We start from the raw sequence: 22,591 nt of genomic DNA on the forward strand, positions 1-22,591 counted from the left end.
GATGAAGGACGCTCATCTAAGCTACCTCCCTCAGGAACTGGATTTTACAGATGACTTTTCTGATTGCAGCTTTTACGTCTTTGTTCCTCAAACTGTAGATCAAAAGGTTCAGCATGGGGATGACCACAGTGTAAAAGACAGACACAGTCTTGTCCTTCTCTGGGGATTTGTCTGAGTTACTTCTCTGGTACATGAAGGCAAGTGTCCTGAAGAAGAGAGCAACAGAGGTGCAGGTGGAGAAGGTCTTGGCTCTCCCACCAGCAGACTTCACTCTCAGGATTGTTCTGATGATAAGCATGTAGGAGACCAGAGTGATCACCACATTGGCCAGGAACATGAGTTTGGCAAAAAAGAGGATGACAATCTCACTTTGTGTCATGTTGCTGCAGGCAAGCTTCAGCAGTGGTGGGAGATCGCAGAAGAAGAAGTTGATCTGACTGTCATCACAGGAGGAGAGGGTAAAGATGTACATGGTATGCAGGATGGCCCCTGATACCCCACAGACATAGGCCCGGCCAAAAAGCCCCTACAGATGCCCCGAGTAATTGCTACGTTATAGAGCAATGGGTTGCTAATGGCAACAAAGCGGTCATAGGCCATTACTGCCAGCAGGTAACACTCTGTGCCTGCACAGATGGTGAAGAAAAAGAACTGAGCCACAGGAGATGACCGTTTTGCTCGTGGTCAGTGTGGCTGGGACCTGAAGAGTGATGACCGAGGTATAGCAGGCATCTGACAGGGCAAGATGGCTCGGGCAGAAGTACACTGGGGTGTGGAGTTGAGTGTCCATTTGGATTAGAATAAACATTCCCACATTTCCCAGATGGGTGACTAGATAGAAGACGAGAAACATCAGGAGGAGTGGAACGGCCGGTTCAGGGTGATATGTGAAACCCACACGAATGAACTCTGTCACAGTGGTGAGATTTCTTTTGGCCGTAGGCTCCACATGGCTGGGTGGCCTGAGGAGAATGGAAGTGGAGATTCCAGAGCTGAAGGCCTTTGTCTTCTTCAGTGTCAGACCTTAGGTGAAAACCTCAGCTATTTTTCTGCTCAGAGAGAGAAGAGAATGTTATCATTTTAAGAATCTACAACTGGCAGTGACTATGGAAGTGTTTGCCTATCTCTGCATCCCTCCTGAAAATGGAACTTGGGTAGGTATTTCTTCAGGTTCACTTGCTTATTGTCTGTGACTTTCTTTCAGAACAGAGAACTGTAGACTATCAGGACTGGAAGGGACCAATCTGGAGTCTCCCTCTTCTAGAATATTCCCAACAAATTGTCATGTAGCCCAGGTGTACAGCAGGGCTGACACATATGGATTCTATGGTTGTGCCCTGTTAACTCCCGGCAGGGCCATTTGTATAGACTGTGATGTGAATGATGCCTCCAGAGTGGTCAGATGCAGAATCCTGTGTTACGTGATGGGGTCTTTCTGGGCACTCTGCCTTTGGAACATTCTCCCTGTTGGGAAAGCCACAGTGCTCTTTCTGCATCTTCTTTTTTATTTTTATTTTTTTTTTACATCTTTGTTGGAGTATAATTGCTTTACAATGGTGTGTTAGTTTCTGCTTTATAGCAAAGTGAATCAGTTACACATATACATATGTTCCCATATCTCTTCCCTCTTGCGTCTCCCTCCCCCCCACCCTCCCCTATCCCACCCCTCTAGGTGGTCACAAAGCACCGAGCTGATCTCCCTGTGCTATGCGGCTGCTTCCCACTAGCCATCTGCCTTACGTTTGGTAGTGTATATATGTCCATGCCTCTATCTCGCTTTGTCACAGCTTACCCCTCCCCCTCCCCGTCCATTCTCTAGTAGGTCTGTGTCTTTATTCCTGTCTTACCCCTAGGTTCTTCATGACATTTTTTTTTTCTTTCTGTGTCTTCTACACATTAGTATTATGCTCGATTCTGCACGTTGAGTAAAATCCCTCTCTCCCAAGACAGTTATTATACCTACTCGTATCTAGTCTCCTATTCTCCAAGTCAACCATTTCCAGTCATTTCAGCAACTCCTGGTGAGCCCTTTCATAATCCATTTCTGCTCTCCTGTGAACAAGGTTATCGTCTGTCTTGGATCTCTTTCTTGAGGGTCCTTGAGAGAAAGTGATTCTGTGAAAACCATTAGATTTATGGAGCCCTTATTCTGTGTTGGACATTTCCACATTAATTGGCTGATTTCTGTCAATAATCCTGAAATAGCCGTATGAATGTCACGCTTGAAATGTGTAAGCTGAGGGTCAGGAACTTAAAGTGGCTTTTGTCAAAGAATAAATTGCAAGTGCAGAAGCCAGGATTTAAGCTATGGTGTCACAACCCTAAGGGCACTGCTTGTTTCATTAATTTTTAGCCTTTGTAGTCTAGAAGTAGCTCACAGAGAGGGGGTTTATAGAATTTGGTAGAACCAGTTTCCTGTAGAAATCAGGTTGATTCTTCACTTTCTGGTGGTGGAATGAGTTCTTTTGTTAGCTGTTGATGGCTCTGGGCTCTGTTCTCCAGGACGATGCCTCTAGGGGTTGAGGGTGGAGGCTGCTCCGTCAGGGATTCTGAGACTCATGGGGAGGCTGGTTGGAGTCAGGGTTAAAGACTTGTTTGTGAACTATGCGGTTCACTAGCCGTAGAACTTCCACAGAACATTTCAGTTTTGATCCTGAGAATTCCATGGTTCATAGGCAAAATCAAAGTCCTGGTGTTTCAGACACAGAATACCAGGTCCACCAAGTTTCTAACAATTAACTTATCAAAGTAAGGTATGGAAACGGATGCCTATCAAACGTACTGATTAGCGGTAGCTTGAGTATGGACCACCCTGGTTTATTCCATTGCTCCCATCTTCTTTGATCTTAAACATCTTTCTTCCAGAGCACTGCTGTTACTGTGATATTTCTGTGCTCCAACCACCTGCTTCTTTCTGTCCCTCTGTTAAATGTTTCCCACCATTTTTCTCTTCTCTGCTTCCTCATAACTTTGACTTATACGTAGTTGTGGCTATTCACCCCATGGAAGTTCATCATCTTTAGCTCTATTGAAAAACTGAAAAATTATTTCAGTTTTTTTTTAGTTCAAATACTTTAAAAAGAGAATTTGATTTATCCAGCTGCCTTTTTGAGAGCCAGTCCAAAAGTTAAAAAGTTGAAATTATATAGCCAGCCTACATATTAACTGTCTGCTGTGTCCAAAGGGTCAGTTATGTGATACAAAACATAGCTTCAAGCCTTCAGGTGGGTTGTGGAAAGCACCGGCATTGTGACATCTCTTTGAGACCCGAGTCTCGAAAACTCAGTTTGGAACCTACTGGTATAGGCATCCTGAATTTGCACTCACATCTATTATTCTGTTCCATGGCTCAATACATCCTTCTTTCAAAGCAGAATTCTTTACCCTTATTTAGCCACAGAATCTTCTCTTCCTTCTTTCCAAAGAGATGGAAATTTAGAGACATGGAACCCATGCTTTAGGACACACTTAACTAGATGTCCTCCAGCAATTTTTTTGCTATGCTTATATCTGAAGCTCAAGATTATAAATATAAGTTTCTTTGAAGCTTTTAAAAGATTACTCTGAATATTTCAATATTTGGACTAGATAGCCAGCACATTCAGATTGCTAAACAATCATACGCTTTAGAGACTTATAGCAACATCCCACTGCTTAGTAGGATTTGGACTGGCCAATCCCACCATCTTTTCTCAGAACAGTCATGACCTTTCAGTCCAGCCCTTGGACATGTTCCACAACATTTGCATAACTTAGTTCACACGGCCTGAGAATAGACACCATCATGCCCTCGTTGACCTACAAAGAAATATTCATCTGGCAGCTTTCTTCTGGATGGTGGTAGCTAAAACGTGTACCTATTCAAAACATTGTCTCAGTGGGTAAACCTCACGATGAGAACATTCCTTGGAACTGTGAGCCATTAGCTGTTGTCTGGTAGTTTCTGTGTCCATGTCTGTCCAATGTCTGACATTATGTTAGAAGAGCATCTGGGTGACTGGTTTCTCTTTCTCTCCAGGATTTTGGGGTCACTGTGCCCATGACCCTCAGGATGGGCTCATATGCTCTTCTCCACACTGGTTGGAAATACCTATGACCCTCACACAGAACCCTGGAGTCGGAAAGGACCCTGCGAGGCAGTTCTGTGATTTTCCTGCTCTGCTTGTCAGAGACCTCAGCCTTTGTGGAGATGCCTCAAGGGACACAGCAGTGGGAAGTAAACGGGAGGCTGACCAGGTGGGGAGCTGCCAGCTCAGCCCCAGCTTCAAACAAAGCAGAGCTTCTTTTAACACTGGTAAACAAACAGGGGCTTCATTTCATTTTGTTTGAAAAGGGCGTTCCAGTGTTAAAAAAAGATTAACATCTGGTCCAACATGTTCTTTTCATTTAGCAGAAGAGAATATTGAACCTCGGAGAAGAAGTTAACTTTTACCTGATATCTCAGAAAACATTCCCTCCCAAATTTATCTTGATGGGGTCTCAATACGAGCATCTTATCTGGTGCCTCGGGAGAGGCCAGGGAGTTGGGAAAGAACAAAGCAGTCCAGGATGGAGCCACAGGGATGGGAGGATTGCTACGACATAGTCAGGACACTCAGAGGCCAGGTCGCCGAGGTTTCCATCTCGTCACCTTCCTCACTGCACATCCCCTCCTGTAACATCCATTTCTACATTATCTTTTCCAAAGCTTCTTTCAAGGGTCTTTCTCTCTGACCTCACCAGCTGAGACAATCTCCTCAGAGGGAAGGGACTCATCCTTGGAACATGCTCTGAATACCTAGTTATTCAACCATGTGGGTGACAGGGGAGTAATAATATCTCGATGCCAATTACTGTTCCCTGCACTTGACATTATTTGTTCCTAACTGCTGCAACCATCAGTAAGTACGTAGGTCTATGCTTGTTTCACAGAAGACAGAATTAAAGCCTTGGGAAAATAACCTGTGCAAAAGGTCACACAGATAAAATTTAAATTTTTTCAAACTTTTGGAAAGCACACTTAATAGTCTCTGGAAAATATATGATCTCCCGACATAGTTACAAGATTTACATTACCTCATAGGGAAAGAACTGGTCCTTTTGTTCCCGCGAGGGACTTCTATGAAGCACTGATGATATTTTTGTTTTCTGAGCAGATCCAAGGAGATTGCTGCTGTGGCGCTCTGAAAGCCATAGTAAATGCAATTACCTAATCTTCCTTGGGCTGATTTTGCGGATATGCGGAAACCCACTTTTGAATAAACTCGCAGCAGGTAGCAAGACCAGGCTGTGCACTCAGTTTTATCCAGAGTTCCTGGGCAACATTCAAAGCTTGCAACCTCCAGGTTCTCCAGGTGTCTAACTGTTTCGCCTTCCTGCCCAATTCAGGTTGCCTTGTTTCTGAATCGTTGAGTTTTCTGATCCAATTGAATCCGTTGGTGTTTTTAACATCTTACAGGTGTCACCTAAGATGATGCTTCTGGTATGAAGGTGGTAATGCTAAATGAAAGGGGGACTCTTTTTTCTCTATGATTCACTGTGATAATTCACCTGCCTGCAGTGGGGGTTACGTGAGTCCAGACTTGCCTGCAAATCACAAAATGAGTGGGACAGGGCTTTATGTTTCTGGGAGAAGTCTTCTGCCATCAATTAGAGCTGACTCAGGGCTCTCAGTAGGTAAGAAAACAATGGGTCTGGGGATTAAAAAGCTCAGGAGGGTAAGTGGTAGATCCTAAATGACATAATTTCCCGTGTTCCTCTCTGTGCTCGTCAGGGACTGAACATCCTCACTTCCATGCCACTTCCTCCAGGGCTGGAAAGAAACGGAGAGACAATCCAGACCTACTTTGATACATTACAGATGAAGGTACAGACCCGGGGGTGGTGGTGCACGTCTTATCCGAGGTCACATAGCTTCTCAGCTGCCAGCTGGAGGGCTGATCAGAAATGATGGTGGAGGATGGCTACGGTCAGGGCGAGGAGACTAGGACCGTGAAACCACAGTCTCACCCATTAGTCTGGTCTGCTCAAGGATTCTGCTTCCTTCCGGACCCAGTTCAAGTCTTACCACTTCTGGGAAAGCTGACTAAACCCAATATAGATGTTCCCAGCCCTCAGTGAACTGTGCCTGGACTTGCTTTCCATTCTATATTGAGGCAGAGTCTGGGGCATCAGGTCTTCTTTAGTTTAAACATCTGCCTCACAAAATATTCTGTGGGAGAAGGGTTCAGTCCTTTAGCCTATTTATTTTTTTTAAAAAAATTTTATTTTATATTGGAGTATAGTTAATTTACAATGTTGTGTTAGTTTCAGGTGTACAGCAAAGTGATTCAGTTATACATATATCCACTCTTTTTCAGATTCTTTTCCCATATAGTTTGTTATAAAATATTGAGTAGAGTTCCATGGGCTATACAGTAAGTCCTTATTAATTATTTATTTTATATATAGTAGTGTGTATATGTTAATCCCAAACTCCTAATTTATCCATCCCCCCACCTTTCCCCTGTGCTAACCATAAGTTTGTTTTCTACGTCTGTGAGTCTCTTTCTGTTTTGTAAATAAGTTCATTTGTACCATTTTTTAAGATTCCAGATCTAAGTGATATCATATGGTATTTTTCTTTCTCTGTCTGACTTACTTCACTTCGTATGATGATCTCTAGGTCCATCCATGTTGCTGCAGATGGCGTTATTTCATTCCTTTTTATCAGCCTATTTAATTTTGAAATAAAGGAAGATCACTTTAATGGTGTTAAATCAGTAACAGCAACAGAGCGGGGAAAAGTCATAACTGAGAAGGGGCCTCCTAGGGCCCCTTGATTCCCATTCTGTTGTTGCCAAGGAAAGTGCGGAGGCACATCATCTGTCTGTGTGTCACTGAATCGTATGTCTTAGTCTGGCTTATTTTTGATCTCTCTCTCTTTGTATATATATTTGCTTTCTAGTTGTTTCTAGTTGGTTGTTTTCTTGAATAAGATAAACATTAATTCTTTTTCCACATAAAAGAAGCCTGGAGATAGGCAGCCCATGGCTGGTTTGGTGGATTAAAAATGTCATCAGGGGCTTAGGCCCTTTCTGCTCTGCTGTTTTCTATGCGTGGCTTGTAGCTTCAAGGTCACCTTGGTAGCTGAATGGCAGCCAGGGCCCCAGCCATCACATCCACACTCCAGATCAAAAGAATAAAAACCTAGAGGCAAGTGTTTCGAGTTTTGTGCTATTATAACAATGCTTTATGAACATTCTTGCACCTGCACCCTGGTAGGCACGGGCAAGAGTTTCACCATCGTGCATACTTAGGTCACTGAAATAGCTGAGTCACTGGTTATGTGTATCTTTGATTTTTAAAGGATAATGCCAAACTGTTTAACAAAATTGTTAGACTAATTCATACTACCCATTTTCCATATCCTTGTCAATATAGTGGTGTCTTTAATTTTTACTCTTTAATTTTTGCTAATCTAACGAGCATACTGTGGTTTCAATTGGCATTTTCCTGATTACTAACGAGAAGAAGCATCTCTTCATAGGTTTATTGGCTATTTGGATATAGTCTCTTTTGTGAATTACCTGTTTGAGCCATCTTTTCTTAGTGATTTTTAAGTACACGCACGGGCACGTGCGCGTGCGCACACACTCACACAATATAATAGTCCTTGTTGATTGTGTGTCTTAAAAAGATTTTTTCCTATTCTGTGTTTTGACCTTTCATCTTCTTAATCACGTGTTTTAATGAACAGAACCTCTTTAATGGATACTGACACATTTAGGGATAAATTTATGATTAATGCTTTCTTTTTACATATATGAAATTCTTCCACATAATGAGGTTATGAGAACATTCTCCTCTATTATTTTATAAAACTTTTATTAACTTCCCTTTCATATTTAGTTCTTTAGTCCACTGTGAATTCATTTTTGTGTGTGGTGAGAGGTAGAGGTCTGTATCAGTTAGGGTACTCACAAGTAACGGATGACACATTCAGCTTGGGTAATGTCTAGTAAAGTCACTATTTAAAAAAGGTGTGGACAAGATTTAAGAAAACCAAGATGGGATGATGCAGTACCTCACAGCTAGTAACAGAGGGAAACCATTACCAGTCTTACTAGTCGTCATTCATATTGTGGCTTTTTGACCTTCAACCGGCGACTTCCAACATCACTGTGTTCAATTGCCTCAAGCCAGCAGAATGGGAAGGTGCATGGCTTGTTGGAAATGGTCTACACCATTTATTCAAACATTCTATTGGCTAAACTCTCAGCTACATGTCTATACTTAGCTGCAAAGGAGGCTGGTTAAAAGTCTAGTTTTTTAACCAGTCCTAGCTGAATAACATGAATCATTTGGGGTCAGAGGGCAACTGTGGTAGGCAGCCCCTTAGATGGCCCCTGATGATTCCTGCCCTCTGGTATTCACGTCTTTGAGTAATTTCCCTCTCTTGGGAATGGCCTGGATTTAGTGACTCATCTTTAGTAGATAAGATGTGGTGGGATGTTACTTTTGAGATTAAGTTTCAAGAAGACTGTGGTGGGCAATTATTTCTGAGGAAAGTCATCTGTCATGTTGTGAGCTGCCTCACGGGGAGGTCCACGTAGCAAGGAACTGACATATTTGGCTACCAGTGGGGAAGGATCCAAGTCTTCCCAAATCCATGCCTTAATTAACTTTCAGCCCTTGCCAACATGTTAATTACAGCTTTGTGAGAGACCCTGAGCCAAAGACATCCAACTAGCCTGTGCCTGGATTCCTGCCCCTACAGAAGCTGCAATAGGAAAGGTTTTCTGCTTTAAGCTGCAAAGTGGACAACAATAGACGACAATAGACAGTGACATGCAGTAGGGGAACTGCTGTTCTATAGCCTCACGGGGAGATGCTATCGATGGCAAACAGAGCTTCCGTACTCTGCTTACGTCTTGAGGTTCTTTTTTCCCCTTGGATGTTTAGCGTTTGATTTCTAAGTATCTTTTCACCTTTTTATTTTAGCCTTTTACATGTTTTTAAGGAGCCAGCTTGGTCAGAAAGTCCTAGTACACCGTATTGCCAGAAATAGAAGTCCTGTTCATTTAAATCTTTCTGCTTTCCAATAGATCTTTCTTGAGCACCTACTGTGATTCAGGAGGTGCACTAAAAATAGCAGTTCTTGCCTCCATGGAACTTACATTTTACTGGGGGTGGGGATAAAAAACAAACATGCAGTTAGATATCAGGCATTGTTGTGTCTTGAAGAATAAAATAGCAGGGTAGGGGGATAGACAGTGGCATGCAGTAGGGGAGCTGTTGTTCTAGATATGGTGGTCAAGAACGGTTTCTCCCAAATGAGGCAACGTTTCTGCAGAGACCTGGATAAAGTAAATGAACGGGTCTTGTAGGTTGATAATGGGGGGGGGGGGGCGAGGAGAATGCTGTATAGATAGTTTCTCCTTTGTAGGTCTGCAGAGGATGCTGGGAAGCAGGCATGGACCTCTCATTCCTTTTAGTTCAGAGGGGTTGAATGTAGGGGACTTGGACACCGCTTGGTGGATTGTGGATCTGAGAATCATTGTTGCTCTCAGTCTCTCAGACATCAATAGAGCTGTCTTATCTGGGACAAGCCCCATGGCTCATGCTGACTTAAATGCCCAGGTCCTATCTTAGCCATCACAGAGAATAGGGTCCGTGTAGGTTCTGAATAAATTTTTATTGAATAACCATTACACGCAATCTCTTCCAGCTTCTATTCATCCAGTTGCTTAGCCCAGAACTGGCAAGTGAATAGGGATTTAGGCTGAGTAAAGTTCTCTCCTTGTTAAAAGAGGTTAATAGGTCTTTTATTTTATTTTAAATAGTTAAATAGGTCTTTTATTTTATTTATTTTGTCTTCTCTTACCTACGACCTTTGAATGTCCCTTCACATGACTCCCAAGTTCCTAAGCAGGAAAACCATCTTTTATGATTCCTGGAGAAAGAGCCTAATGAATAGGCTATTTTTTTGTTGTTGTTGGGAGAAATTTATTTATTTATTTATAATTTAATTTTTATTTTATATTGGAGTATAGTTGATTCACAATGTTGTTTTAGTTTCAGGTGTACCGCAAAATGATTCAGGGGCCATTTTGCCTTAAGTCCTTCTGTACCAGAGAAGGGACAATTGTTTATAAAATGGTGTTCAAAGGTGATATAAGAGAGTAGATAAGACTAGAGTTTCTGGAACCTGAGTCCCTGAGCTCAAATCAAGAGGCTTGCTTCCGTGACCCTGGACAACTTAACTTCTCTATGTCTTATTTTCCCCATCCCTACGAGGGGATAATAATCGCACCTACACCATAGGGTTGCTAAGGCATCGTAGAGTTGTTAAATACATCTAAAAGTTTTTAGAATAGTGACTGACATATAATAGGTGCTCTGTTACTCTTAGCTGTATTAATAATAATAATAATATTATTTTATTAGGAGCTAGGACAATGGGTTATTAGGTTCTTTAGGTTGTAAAAGAGACCATTCAGATTATCTAGTAGAATATGGGTCTATGGTTAAGACTTTTATGCTCCAAAAAGGAGACAGGGATTGCTTGGGGGGACCTATTGGGAGTGCTAGAACTCAGTCTGGAACATAACTCAAGATTTGGAAAGATCTAGTGTAGCACTAGGGACTGGCTTATATGGCTTCCTCCTCAGCGTCTGACATTTGCTCATTTCCTCTCTGGTCTGTCCGTAAACATGACTCAGCCATTCTCTCCATAGCTTATCATCATTTGTGAGTCTCATTTCTCAGCTAACTTAGTCTTTTCCCATATTTTTCAGTTTAAATCCCCAAGGGGGAGATACTTTTTAAAAAAAAAATTAATTAATTTTTGGCTGCGTTGGGTCCTCGTTGCCGCGCACGGGCTTTCTTTTTAGTTGTGGCGAGTAGGGGCTACTCTTCATCGTGGAGCGCGGACTTATTGCGGTGGCTTCTCTTGTTGCGGAACACGGGTTCTAGGTGCGCGGGCCTCAGTAGTTGTGGCACGTGGGCTCAGTAGTTGTGGTTTGCGGGCTCTAGAGCACAGGCTCAGTAGTTGTGGTGCAGGGGCTTAGTTGCTCTGTGGCATGTGGGATCTTCCCGGACCAGGGCTCGAACCTGTGTCCCCTGCATAGGCAGGTGGATTCTCAACCACTGCGCCACCAGGGAAGCCCAAGGGGGAGATATTTTTATTGCTCCTGCTTAGTAATCTTACAACTCTAGAGCATCTCATGGCTCTCTACTCTGTTCACGCATTGATGAAACCTGGGTCAGGGGCTTATTCTACTCTGATCACTTGAAGGGGAAGGTCCAGTGCTAGAACAGAGGTTACCTAAGCTATGAGTGGGGAAGTTTCTCCTGCAATGAGAAAATGATAGAAGTATAGACACACTCTTCATTTACTTTATTTCTTGAGTCTCATAATGAGACCCAGTCCTTTCTTTATTCAAAGAGTGTAGATATAATCAGTGTCAATGGAGGCAGATCTGCTGTAACATACTGGAGAACTCCTTTCCATTAGAGTTCTATAAGTATGGAATCCTTTGGCCCTGATGACCAAGCTTGAACTAGTCCCCAAAGGGGAATTTACTGTAGGATTCCAATGTGCCTTAAGGAAACAAGAAAATAACTGTGGCTGCTTCTTAGTACAATGGGAAGTAGGAAATAGAAACTGTCAGAGCTCTTAGTCTTTTTTGTTGCAGATTCTCTTTGAATAACGACTTCATTTTTGCCCCTCTCTTGACTTCTCTACTTTGGACAATCGGGTCTCCTATGCTAAATCTCTTTTACATGTTGAACTTCATAATGCCCATGGAAAAATTTTTATTAAACCTAACGTGGGTCAGGTGCTCACTTCTGAACAAATCAGCTGTAGGTAGGGTGAAGGGCCGTCTTAATAAAATGGTTGCTCCCATATAGAAGGGCATATGGAGGATCAACTTCTCATAAATTCAAGATCGGTTAGAGGGGCTCATTGGGCACACAACAAGACATTCAGTGAAACAGACATCCTTTGCCTACCCTTGACTGTGGGATGTAAACAAAGGCACTCTCCCCTTCCATCCCCCAAGTTAAACACCCATATTGATTTTATTTCTTGGGTGAAAAGGATTTATATTCACCTTCCTGAATTCATTCTCTTGCCCTATCATTTGTTCATGATCTCCTTACTACTTATTCACGGCCATGGAATTGTGGCAAGGCCCAGGGTTGATATCGGAAAGTGAGGGAAAGGGAAGGGAAGAGAAAAATATATATTGAGCAATTAATTGGTGCTAGATTTCTTAGTCATCACCTTATTTAATTTTTACCATACACTCTTAAATTAGGAGTTGTCACATTTGTTTCAGACGAGGAAATTTAGGATCTGAGAAGTTAAACCATTTACCCTAGGTTTCACAGTGAATTAGTGGTAGAATTGGGATTCAGATACAAGCCTGACATTCCTTGCCTATGCGGCTGTAAACTCTGAACAAAGGGACGTTGAGCAAAGGCCCAAAGGGACTATGAGAAAGTGTTTTCTGAATTGCAAGGTGGGATCGTCTACCTAACCATGTCTTCGCTATTTGCCGCTTCCGTGAGGCTCAAATGAGACCATGCATGTGCCGTAAAAATGTGTTCAAAAGCAATTATTGAGAACTCATCTGGTCCGAACTCTGGACTTGGAGACGAGTTCAGCAACGAAGAAAACAGACTCTGCCCTGAAGGGTTTTGCAGTCTTGTGCAGGAGTTTCAGTTACTTTCCCCTCTTACCACATCTTTGGCCAGAGAAGATAATACGTGGTTCAGCGTTTTCCTTATACCTGCCTTATACCTACCTTTGCTCTCTGACTTTGCCATTCCTGGAAATAGGATGCTTGGTAGGAGAAAATTGTTCATGAGGCCGGCTATGTGAGCGGAGAGGAGAGGCAATGCACCATATCCTTCAGCAACTAAGAAATTAGTCCTTGAGGAAACATCCCCAAAGGCTTAATTCACCTTGAAGATATCAGAGTAACAACAAAGCAGGAATAACAAAACCTGATTAAGTGATTAAGTGGCAAGGCAATTTGCAAATTTGGAATTTGCAAATTTCATTGTTCTGGCTTGAGTTCTCCAAGCAGGCGACTGGAATGTCTAGAATGGTGAAGATGAAGGATCATTTTTTTTTTTTTTTTTTTTTTTTGCCGAACGCGGGCCTGTCACTGTGGTGGCCTCTCCCGTTGGAGCAGAGGCTCGGGACGCGCAGGCTCAGCGGCCATGGCTCACGGGCCCAGCCGCTCTGCGGCAATGTGGGATCCTCCCTGACCCGGGCACGATCCCGTGTCCCCTGCATCGGCAGGCGGACTCTCAACCACTGAGCCTCCAGGGAAGCCCGAAGGCTCATTTCTTAAACACTCCCTTCCCTTGGCCATTTAGAGACTCAGTTTTGTCTTACACAACACTCCTCCCTTACTGAGGTGATCAGTCACTCACGCATTTAAAAAAAAAAAAAAGACTATTTAGTTTGATCCACAGGCATCTCCTGATATAATCCTTGTCCCAGAAAAAAAGGCAGTATTGATGGGAGCAAAACTGAGAGAGAAAGGATGGGAAACCCAAGCATGCAAAGAGTATTGCGCTGGATTGAGATTAACCGAAGACCTCTGGGGACTCTGAGATTCTGTAAATTATGATGTCAGTGAGCAGTATGAGACTTCTGGGTTCTTAGGAATGGACTGGAGGTGGGAGAGGGAGAAGAAAGTACATTTGAATTGCTGGAAATAAATGTTATCACATTTGCAGTTAAAAGTTTTTAAAAAAATCTTTTATTGAAGTATAGTTGATTTACAAAGTAGTGTTAATTTCTGCTGTACAGCAAAGTGATTCACTTATACATCAATATACATTCTTTTTTCATGTTCTTTTCCATTATGGTTTATCACAGGATATTAAATATAGTTCCCTGTGCTACACAGTAGGACCTTGTTGTTTATCCATCCTATATATAATAGTTTGCATCTACCAACCCCAAACTCCCACTCCATCCCTCCCCCATGCTTCCTCACCCTTGGCCACCACAAGTCTGCTCTCTATGTCTGTGAGTCTGTTTCTGTTTCATAGATAAGTTCATGTGTGTCATATTTTACATTCCACATATAAGTGATATCATATGGTATTTGTCTTTCTCTTTCTGACTTACCTCACTTTGTATGATAATCTCTAGTTCCAACCATGTTGCTGTAGATTTGCAGTTTTTCTTGTGTGCCTGTGGTACCTCTCTACCTTCTTTTTGTTTGTGGGTACCGGTTGCATATATTGCTGGTGCCTATTAGGATATATTAATACGGGAAAAAAATGGACCAAGATGAGAGGTCCTTACACCCAGATCTACACACTCTGTGACACTTGGAATCTACCAGTGACCTTTCTGAAGGCTGCTTTCACATCCTTATTTCTCAGGCTGTATATCACAGGGCTCAACATGGGGATGACCACACTGTAGAAGACAGACACTACCTTGTCTTCCTCGAGGGATTTGCCTGAACCACTCTGCAGATACATGAAGATGAGGGTCCCAAAGAAAACGGCCACAGCAGTGAGGTGGGAGGAGCATGTGGAGAAAGCCTTAACCCTGCCACCTGAAGAGTTCACCCTCAAAACGGTCTTGATGCTAAGCAGGTAGGAAATCAGGATGACCAAGGCATTGGCCAAAATCACAAAGTTGCCAAAGAAGACAACGACAGTCTCAGTGTTTGTTGTGTCACTGCAGGCAAGCTTCAGAAGAAGAAGTTGATCTGATTGTTATCACAGAAGGCGAGGGTGAAAGCACACATGGTACGCAGGATGGACCTCGCTACCCCATAGACACAGGCTCCCAGCACTAGACTCCAGCAGATCCTGGGATGCATGACCACAGTGTAGAGCAGTGGGTTGCTAATAGCCGCATAGCGATCATAGGCCATCACAGCCAGCAGGAAACACTCTGTGCCTGCACAAATGGTGAAGAAAAAGAACTGGGAAGCACACTGGCCATAGGAGATGACTGTCTTGCCTGTGGCGAGTGTGGCCAGGATCTGAGGGGTGATGGCCGAGGTGTAGCAGATGTCTAGCAGGGAGAGGTGACTCAGAAGGAAGTACGTTGGGTGTGGAGTTGGACATCCTCTTGGATCAGAATCATCATCCCTATATTCCCCAGAAGGGTGACTAGACAGAGACTCAGAAACACCAGGAAGAGGGGAATCTCCAGCTTAAGGGAGCCAGTAAAGCCCATAAGGATGAACTCAGTTACTATGGTGAAATTATTCTTGGCCACGGATTCCACATAGACTGTTGATCTGAGGCTGAGAATGAAATGAAAAAAAAAAAAATCCCAGAATTGAAAGACTGATGTTTTCTCTCTGGTAGAAGTTAGGTTTATATTTCTGGGCAAATGTACAGAGATTGTTTTTGAGAAATCTTACACCTGGCTGATTCTTCTCCGGCATCCCGCATGTTTTGGAAGCTGAGACATGAGCTGGTGTTTCTAATTCAAATTAACTCTGGTTTATATTTGGAAATTCCTGTGAAGATAAGAGACACATAGACTCCGAGATTTGGAAGTAATCTAGGCAGCATCTGCTCTAATCCCCACTGGATCTTGGAGTCTCCTCTGCTGCACACCCTCCACGTGTTGGTACGGTTGCCTTGTGAGCTTCTATCTGTGGACAGTTCTACCTGTTAATTCTCTTTTTGTATCTGGATTCTTTCTCTTTATATTCTATGCATTGACTTTAGTTTCGCCTCTTCCAGACACAGCTGTTCTAATTCCTTTTTCTCAGGAAAGCATTTCAGAAGTTGGAAGATGACAAATCTGCTCTTTATGTGAACTATTTCCTCATATTAACCATTGATACATATTTTTCTTATTATCTAATTCAGCGTGTGGTCAAAAATTGCTTAGTCAGTTGGTATTAAAAGATGTTTAAGGGTACAAACTAGCAACTAGTAGATAAATAAGTTCTGGAGATCTAGGGCACAGCACAGTGATTATAGTTGAAATACTGTGCTGTAAACTTCCAAGTTGCTAAGAGACTTGATTGTTCTCACCAAAAAGAAGACATGATAGTTATGGGACATGATAGAGGTGTTAGCTTATGCTATGGTGGCAATCATATTGCAATATAGGTGTATCAAACCAACACATTGTACAACTTAAACTTACACACTGTTATATGTCAATTACATCTCAGCATCAATAAAAAACTGAAAGTCTTTTTCTCCATTTTAATCTTTACCACTTTAACCTTTCCCCTAGCTCTCATCAGTGGTCACTAGTGGGAGGGAGACACTGACATATCATGTAAAACATAGCCTCCTTGAGCTGTTCCCTCCACCCCACTCCAGCAGCCTGGCCTGGGGATGAGTTACGTTCTTTGGAAGGTCCTTTTGGTATGGTCAAGATCCATGGCTACCATCTCTAGGACAAACACTAACTAGCTGAATAACCTTCAGAAGTTCACTTTCCCTCCTTGGGCTTTACTTTCTGTCCTGAAAAATGGTAGGGCTAGATTATATGATCATTAAAGTTCTTTTGCTCTCACAGTCCATGATTTGTATGTCTAGGTGTACGGGCTAAATGAGGCTCTTGAAAGAATTTTCCTAACATCTGTACTATGTAATGTGTATACTCTAGCTACTAATTACTGAGTATATTAAATATGCAGGCACTATTTCAAGTGATTGATAGATACTTAAACATATCATGGAATCTTGAATCCAAAGATTCAAGGAAATCTTGAATATTTCCCAGTTCCTTGAATCAGGAACTGGGGCATATTAACCATATTCCCCAGTTCCTGATAAACCATCATTATTGAACAGGGCCAGGTCTTTCTTCATATTATTTTCCCTCCTATCCCTCCATCCTCAGTCCTTCCCCAACCCCTCATAGGGATCTACTTTAGTATATGTGAAATATATATCATCCCATGTTTATTCCTTTTGTATTTATTTAGAAATATGTGTATCTTTATTTTTTTAATATTTATTTTACTTAGTTATTTGGTTGTGCCGGGTCTTAGTTGTGGCAGGTGGGTTCCTTGGTTGCGGCTCGCTGGCTCCTTAGTTGTGGCATGCGAACTCTTTAGTTGTGGCATGCATGTGAGATCTAATTCCCTGACCAGGGATCGAAACTGGGCCCCCTGCATTGGGAGCTCAGAGTCTTAACCACTGCTCCAGCAGGGAAGTCCCAGAAATATGTGTATCTTTAAAAAAATATAGTGATTTTAGTGTGTTTTAAATTTTATATGCATGATCTTTTTTGTGTCTTTTCCCACATGTAGCACATCTTTGTGATTTATCCATGTTATGTAGGTAAATCTAGTTTGTTATTTCTGATTTTATTATGGTTTTCTTGTGTGCTTACAGCCCACTTACTTACCCTTTCCACTAAAAACTTTGGAGCTTTGCGTATATTATCTTGTTTAATCCTGGAAATAGTCCTTCAAGGGCTGTTATCTTATTTTTCACTAACGAGGAATTTGAACTTCTGGGAGATTAATTTGTCTAAGGTCACCCAGTTTAATAAGTGGAAGATGTGTGTTCCGAACAGTATTGGTTTGATGGCAAATTCTCTGCTCTTTTGCTATGAATTTGTTTTGCTGCCTTCCTACATTTAACTACATATTTATGATTTATGGAATCAAAGAAATCTACCTGCAGTTCTTTAGATAATCAGATCCTTCCTACTTTCAAGTCATGAGTAAACTTGGTTAATTTCAATATCTTTCTCAACCTCTAATTCTGAAATTGTCATAGTCCATTTTCGATCCATCTCATGGTGAGATCCCAGGGTTCCCTCTGATTTAGGGACAAGATTGTTCGATGCACGTGACCAGAGATTAGGTGGCAGATCATCTGGGTACAAATGCAGTCACACAGGGTTTGTGCCACAGGCAATACCCAACTCATACATTAGCCCTGATCCTTCCTGCAGCCCTTTAAGTTGGGTATAGCCATGACCATTTGATGGAAGGGTAAAAGGAGGCTCAGAGATGTTAAGGAGGTTGCCCAACTTGCCACACACCTAGGAAGAAAGAAAATCAACATTTCAATCTGGGACTTTCTAACTCCAAATGTGGTGCTCTTTCTGCCCCATTGTGCTCTCTTCATAGGGGAGCAGAATTACCTTTTCTTCAGACCCAAGTCTCAACTTTTAAATGGTAGCACCTCTAAGAGTATTAGGCAAATACTCAACTTCTAGGGGAGAAAAGGTTTAAGTTCGGTTTTGGAGTTTCTTGGTGGTCCACGTCTTTTCTTCTCTTTCCTTGTTTTTGGGTTAAGACAGACTTAGTTGGCCCATATCCCTCCTTTGGTACATTCTTGGGAAAATTGCTTACCCAATTAGAATATCAACTTTCTCAATAATAAAATGGGAACATAATTGGGGCTTCCCTGGTGGCGCAGTGGTTGAGAGTCCACCTGCTGATGCAGGGGACGCGGGTTCGTGCCCCGGTCAGGGAAGATCCCACATGCTGTGGAGCGGCTGGGGCCGTGAGCCATGGCCGCTGGGCCTGCGCGTCCGGAGACTGTGCTCCGCAACGGGAGAGGCCACAACGGTGAGAGGCCTGTGTACCGCAAAAAAAAAAAAAAAAAAAAAAAAAGGAACATAATAATAATGTTTGAAAACTTAGAATGGGGTTTTTACCTAATGTGATAGAGTTTGCTTATTTTCCAGAAAAGCAATTTCCAGAATATTTCCCAGAAGGAAACTTTTCAAGACCAGGCTGTTGACACCCAGTTTTGAAGATGTTATTTAAGGGGCTTGGGGGTACCAGCAGCTTAGATTGGGTCCAGAGTAGAGGACAGCTATAGATTCCCTGAACCCAACAGCTCATAAGTGGGAAAACAAAGGTTTGTGGCCCGTTGACATTTTAAAAAGTCTTAGGGACACTTATGAGTTGACCTTATTACTTGTAATATGCTTTGATTATAATATGTAATGTAGAAGAATATGCAGTCTCTGGAGGGGATAGGGAAAGAGAGACAGTCTTAGCCTGGAGCAACACTTCAGAGAAGAGATGTGCTTACTTTAACTTGGAATCTTCTCCCAAACTCTTCCTTCTCTTTCTTCCAAGGGTTGAGTCCCTTGGGGACAATGAAGGAGATTAACAAAGTTAACCCTCCTCACCTTATGGGATTGGTATCTCAAAACATTTATTGTCAACATTTAGCGAGCTCTTGCCCTGAGTCGGGTAGTGTGCTAAGCACTGTAAAGGCTTTCTTTCATTTAAAGCTGACAATAACGTTATGAGAGAGGAATATTTTCCTTTATTTTATGGTTGAGGAAACTGAGAAATATTAAGTATTTTGCTTGAGGTTTCAGGCTAGAAAGAAAAGATGTTTAGATGTCAACCCTGGCCTCCCTGGTCCCAGTGTTGGGGTGCTGAACCACTGTGCTGTGTGTCCTTCCTAATACTGGTAGCCGTTCATTGAGCATCTACTGTGTGTCAGCCAGGATGTTAAATATCCTACACACATTATCTCGTATAATCCTCACAGTGACCCTGTGATAGAGGTATTATTTTGTCCTGGAAGGCACTAAGACTCTGAATAGTCCAGTAACTTGTTCAAGGTCACATGACTAGTCAATGAAAAGCCCAGATTCTAACTGAGGTCGCAGAGCCAAAGCTCCAGTACGTATGACTAATCCCACCTACGGCATAATTATAGGAAGTAGAGTAATTTACAGTGAATTCTCTGGTCTAAGCTATGCAGTACAGTACCCCACCCCTGCCTCATAAAACTATTCATATTTTCTAAAATTTACCTAGTGACACACACATAAGCCTGAATAGACTGCAGCTGTAGTTTTCCAAAAAAAAAAAAAAAAAAAAAAAAGACCCAGACTGACTTGTGTATTTCATATAAGAGCTGAAATCTCAGACTGGACATGGTCCCAACAGGGGAGAAGTTTTGATGACAATGGTCAGAATCTCTGTCCAGTTGCATCTTCCCCAGTTTGTGTGGACCTTACTTCAGAGCTGGTACCCTATCAATGGTGTCAAGGTAAAAATTACATCCTACTTACCTGGTGGAATAATCTAATGGGGTTCATCTTAGGTTTGGAATCAAACTAATTGAAGGTCATTTAAGCATTTTGTAGAAAGCAGCTCAGATTACTCAAGTAGATATATGTAGCTGACAGATTTTAGGTTTCTTCTTGTTAAGCGAACCAGTGGGATTTTAAAAATACTTCTGGGGATGGTTTTGTGGGAGGGACACAGTAAACACAAAGGTTGTCCCTGAATCACGAATCAGCAACCTGGGACAGCCCCAGGGCTCCCTGGAAAAGGCAGCCTTGTCAGCGAGAACAGACTACGGAAGGGGCTCATTATCTGTCTGCGCGCATCAGAGAGGTTAAGAACAAATCTTGTGGGATTTCATGGCGACTCCTGAGTCTTGTTAGCTCCAAAGCTCATTTGCAGTTTCTATAAGGAATGAATTTGGTTCCTCTTTGCCACTGGCCCTCAATGTCCTGCTGTCCCAGTTAGGGGTGGTGTCAGGACTGGAACTCAGCTCTGAGGATTCCTGGCGAACTTTTCTACACTGCTTCCATCCTTGAACCTGAGGTCAGCTCTCAGCTCAGGGGCTGAAACCTAGCTGCATTGTCTGCTCAGAATTTCATTAGGAGGGCTGTTTACTGATTCAGGAGGGAATGAGGCTAGGGCGGTCTAAACATGCTTCATCTGAATCTCTATCATGAGTCTACCACTTTCCTTAAAGATGCATTTCCAGAGTTTCTATGGGCAGCCTTCTCTGGTTATTCCAGCTCTCATCTCTTCCCCGGTTCTCTGAAACCCACACTCCCTTTGTTAGACCCACACAATTCGGCACTTAATTCTGCACTTGTCTTACATTGTTTATGACTGTTCCTTGGTGATTAGTCTCATCTCTCCAGCTAGATGACAGGTTTCTGGAGACCCCATCTTACTTCTTTCTAATAACTTGTGTCCTGCCTCAGTAGAATCACTCCTCTGCCCTGTAGGCTTTCATCCACTCATTAATGTAGGATCAGAGCTCTTCCAGCGGGAGAGTTTTGGAGACGCCATGTGCCCCATCACTCCAAAGTAACATGGCTGGAATAAAATCCTTTGATAATTAGCAAGCATTCAGCCCAGCCAGGGTGACTTTTGCAATTGCAGATGCCAGATGATGCAAGAAAATATTACGAAGAAGGAAAGTAACCACAGATCAGGACCTCTGGCAGCACAGTGAATTCTATTTTCCAGTGCACTTCAGATAATATTTATGATCTTTTCCTGTAATTAAATACTTATTGAAATAACTGTGCAGTAAGAGTATGTGCACTGTATTGGGAATGTTTTCTGGAGTGGTATAGAGGGTAGAGTGACGGTTGGGACAAAGTAGAGAAAAAAGAGGGAAATAAACCAGTCATGATAATATTCCATTAAACATTCCCTGGGGAACTTGTGAAATAAGTGATTGTAGAGTAATTATTACTCTTTTCCCTTTGTGACATATTGGGAGGATCTGGAGAGCTTTGATGTATTACACAATTATTATTGTTGTTGTTGTTGTTGTTAATATTAAGCCTAGAACTTTTGTTTGGAATTTTGGGAAGAGATGTGTCTTAAGTTGGGTTCCTTAAAGACCTGAGACAAGGATTGTGGGGCCAGTGTTTCACTGAGGGAGTGATTATAGAAGAAACCTGTAAGGGAGTGAAAGAAACAGAAAGTAGCTGAGCAAAGATGTAGTTTCAGTTGGAGTGTAGCTTTGGCCTGACCTTTAGGGGACCTCTGGAGAATGAATTATACTGTGGGCTCCGTTCTGCCTCTAGGCAAGGGATTTGGCCTTTTGCAGGCCATATCAATTATCTACTGACTGAGGGCTTCTCCCAAGAGGTGGGGATGGGACCCCCTAGGCATTTCTGGGACAAGTGGATCTCCTGGCTGAGGGCAATACCCCATAGAAGGCAGTAGTTATCAGTCATTAGCAGCCAACACTCATAGCAAAACAGTATGGTACCAGCATAAAAATAGTCACATAGGCCAGTGGAAGAGAATAGAGGATAAGGATTTTGTAGAGCCCACATATAAGTGATATCATACAGTATGTGTCTTTCTCTGACTTATTTAACTTAGCATAATGCCCTTAAGGTCCATCCAAGTTGTTGCAAATGGCAGAATTTTCTTCCTTCCTTCTCATGGCTGAATAATATTCCATTCTGTACATATCACATGTTCTTGCCTCCTTATAATCCATATTCTTCACAGAATCTGGAGAACTTGTTTAAACATGACATCAGATTCTATAACTTCCCTTTTAAAAACCCTTCATTGGCTTCCCATTGCACTTAGGAAAAAAGTTTTATTTCTTATTCTAGCTTATGAGACCGTGTGTGATCTGCCCCATACATACCTCCATCCTACATCTCCTATTGCCTTTCTTTTTTCTTTTTTTTTTAGTGGGGAAAAGTCAGCCTTGCCTGGACAGATGAGGATAAGGAAAGATAGAGAATGCTGAGGATGGATGGACCTGGAGGGGCAAAAAGATAGTAACCAGCACAGGGATCAGAATTGTCTGGGATTAGTCTGTCTTCAGACCTTTTATTCTTTTTCCTGACATGTCCAAAGAGCATAGGAGTGGGATGGGTGGGTGTTTTCTGCATACTCGA

General features: G+C 42.4%; 1 pseudogene across 1 annotated transcript; it reads right to left on the reverse strand.

Annotated features, from left to right (window-relative positions):
- Window positions 1-16: 16 nt before the first annotated feature.
- On the reverse strand, window positions 17-16,361 carry LOC309965499 (annotated as a pseudogene). The gene is made up of 3 exons: window positions 16,324-16,361; window positions 14,309-15,257; window positions 17-962 (listed from the first exon to the last, which is right to left on the reverse strand). The product of its transcript is annotated as an uncharacterized misc_RNA (transcript).
- Window positions 16,362-22,591: the final 6,230 nt, after the last annotated feature.

This window comes from Leucopleurus acutus (genome assembly GCF_964270905.1).
Source record: "Leucopleurus acutus genome assembly, chromosome: 8".
In the NCBI taxonomy this organism is placed as follows: Eukaryota; Metazoa; Chordata; class Mammalia; order Artiodactyla; family Delphinidae; genus Leucopleurus; species Leucopleurus acutus.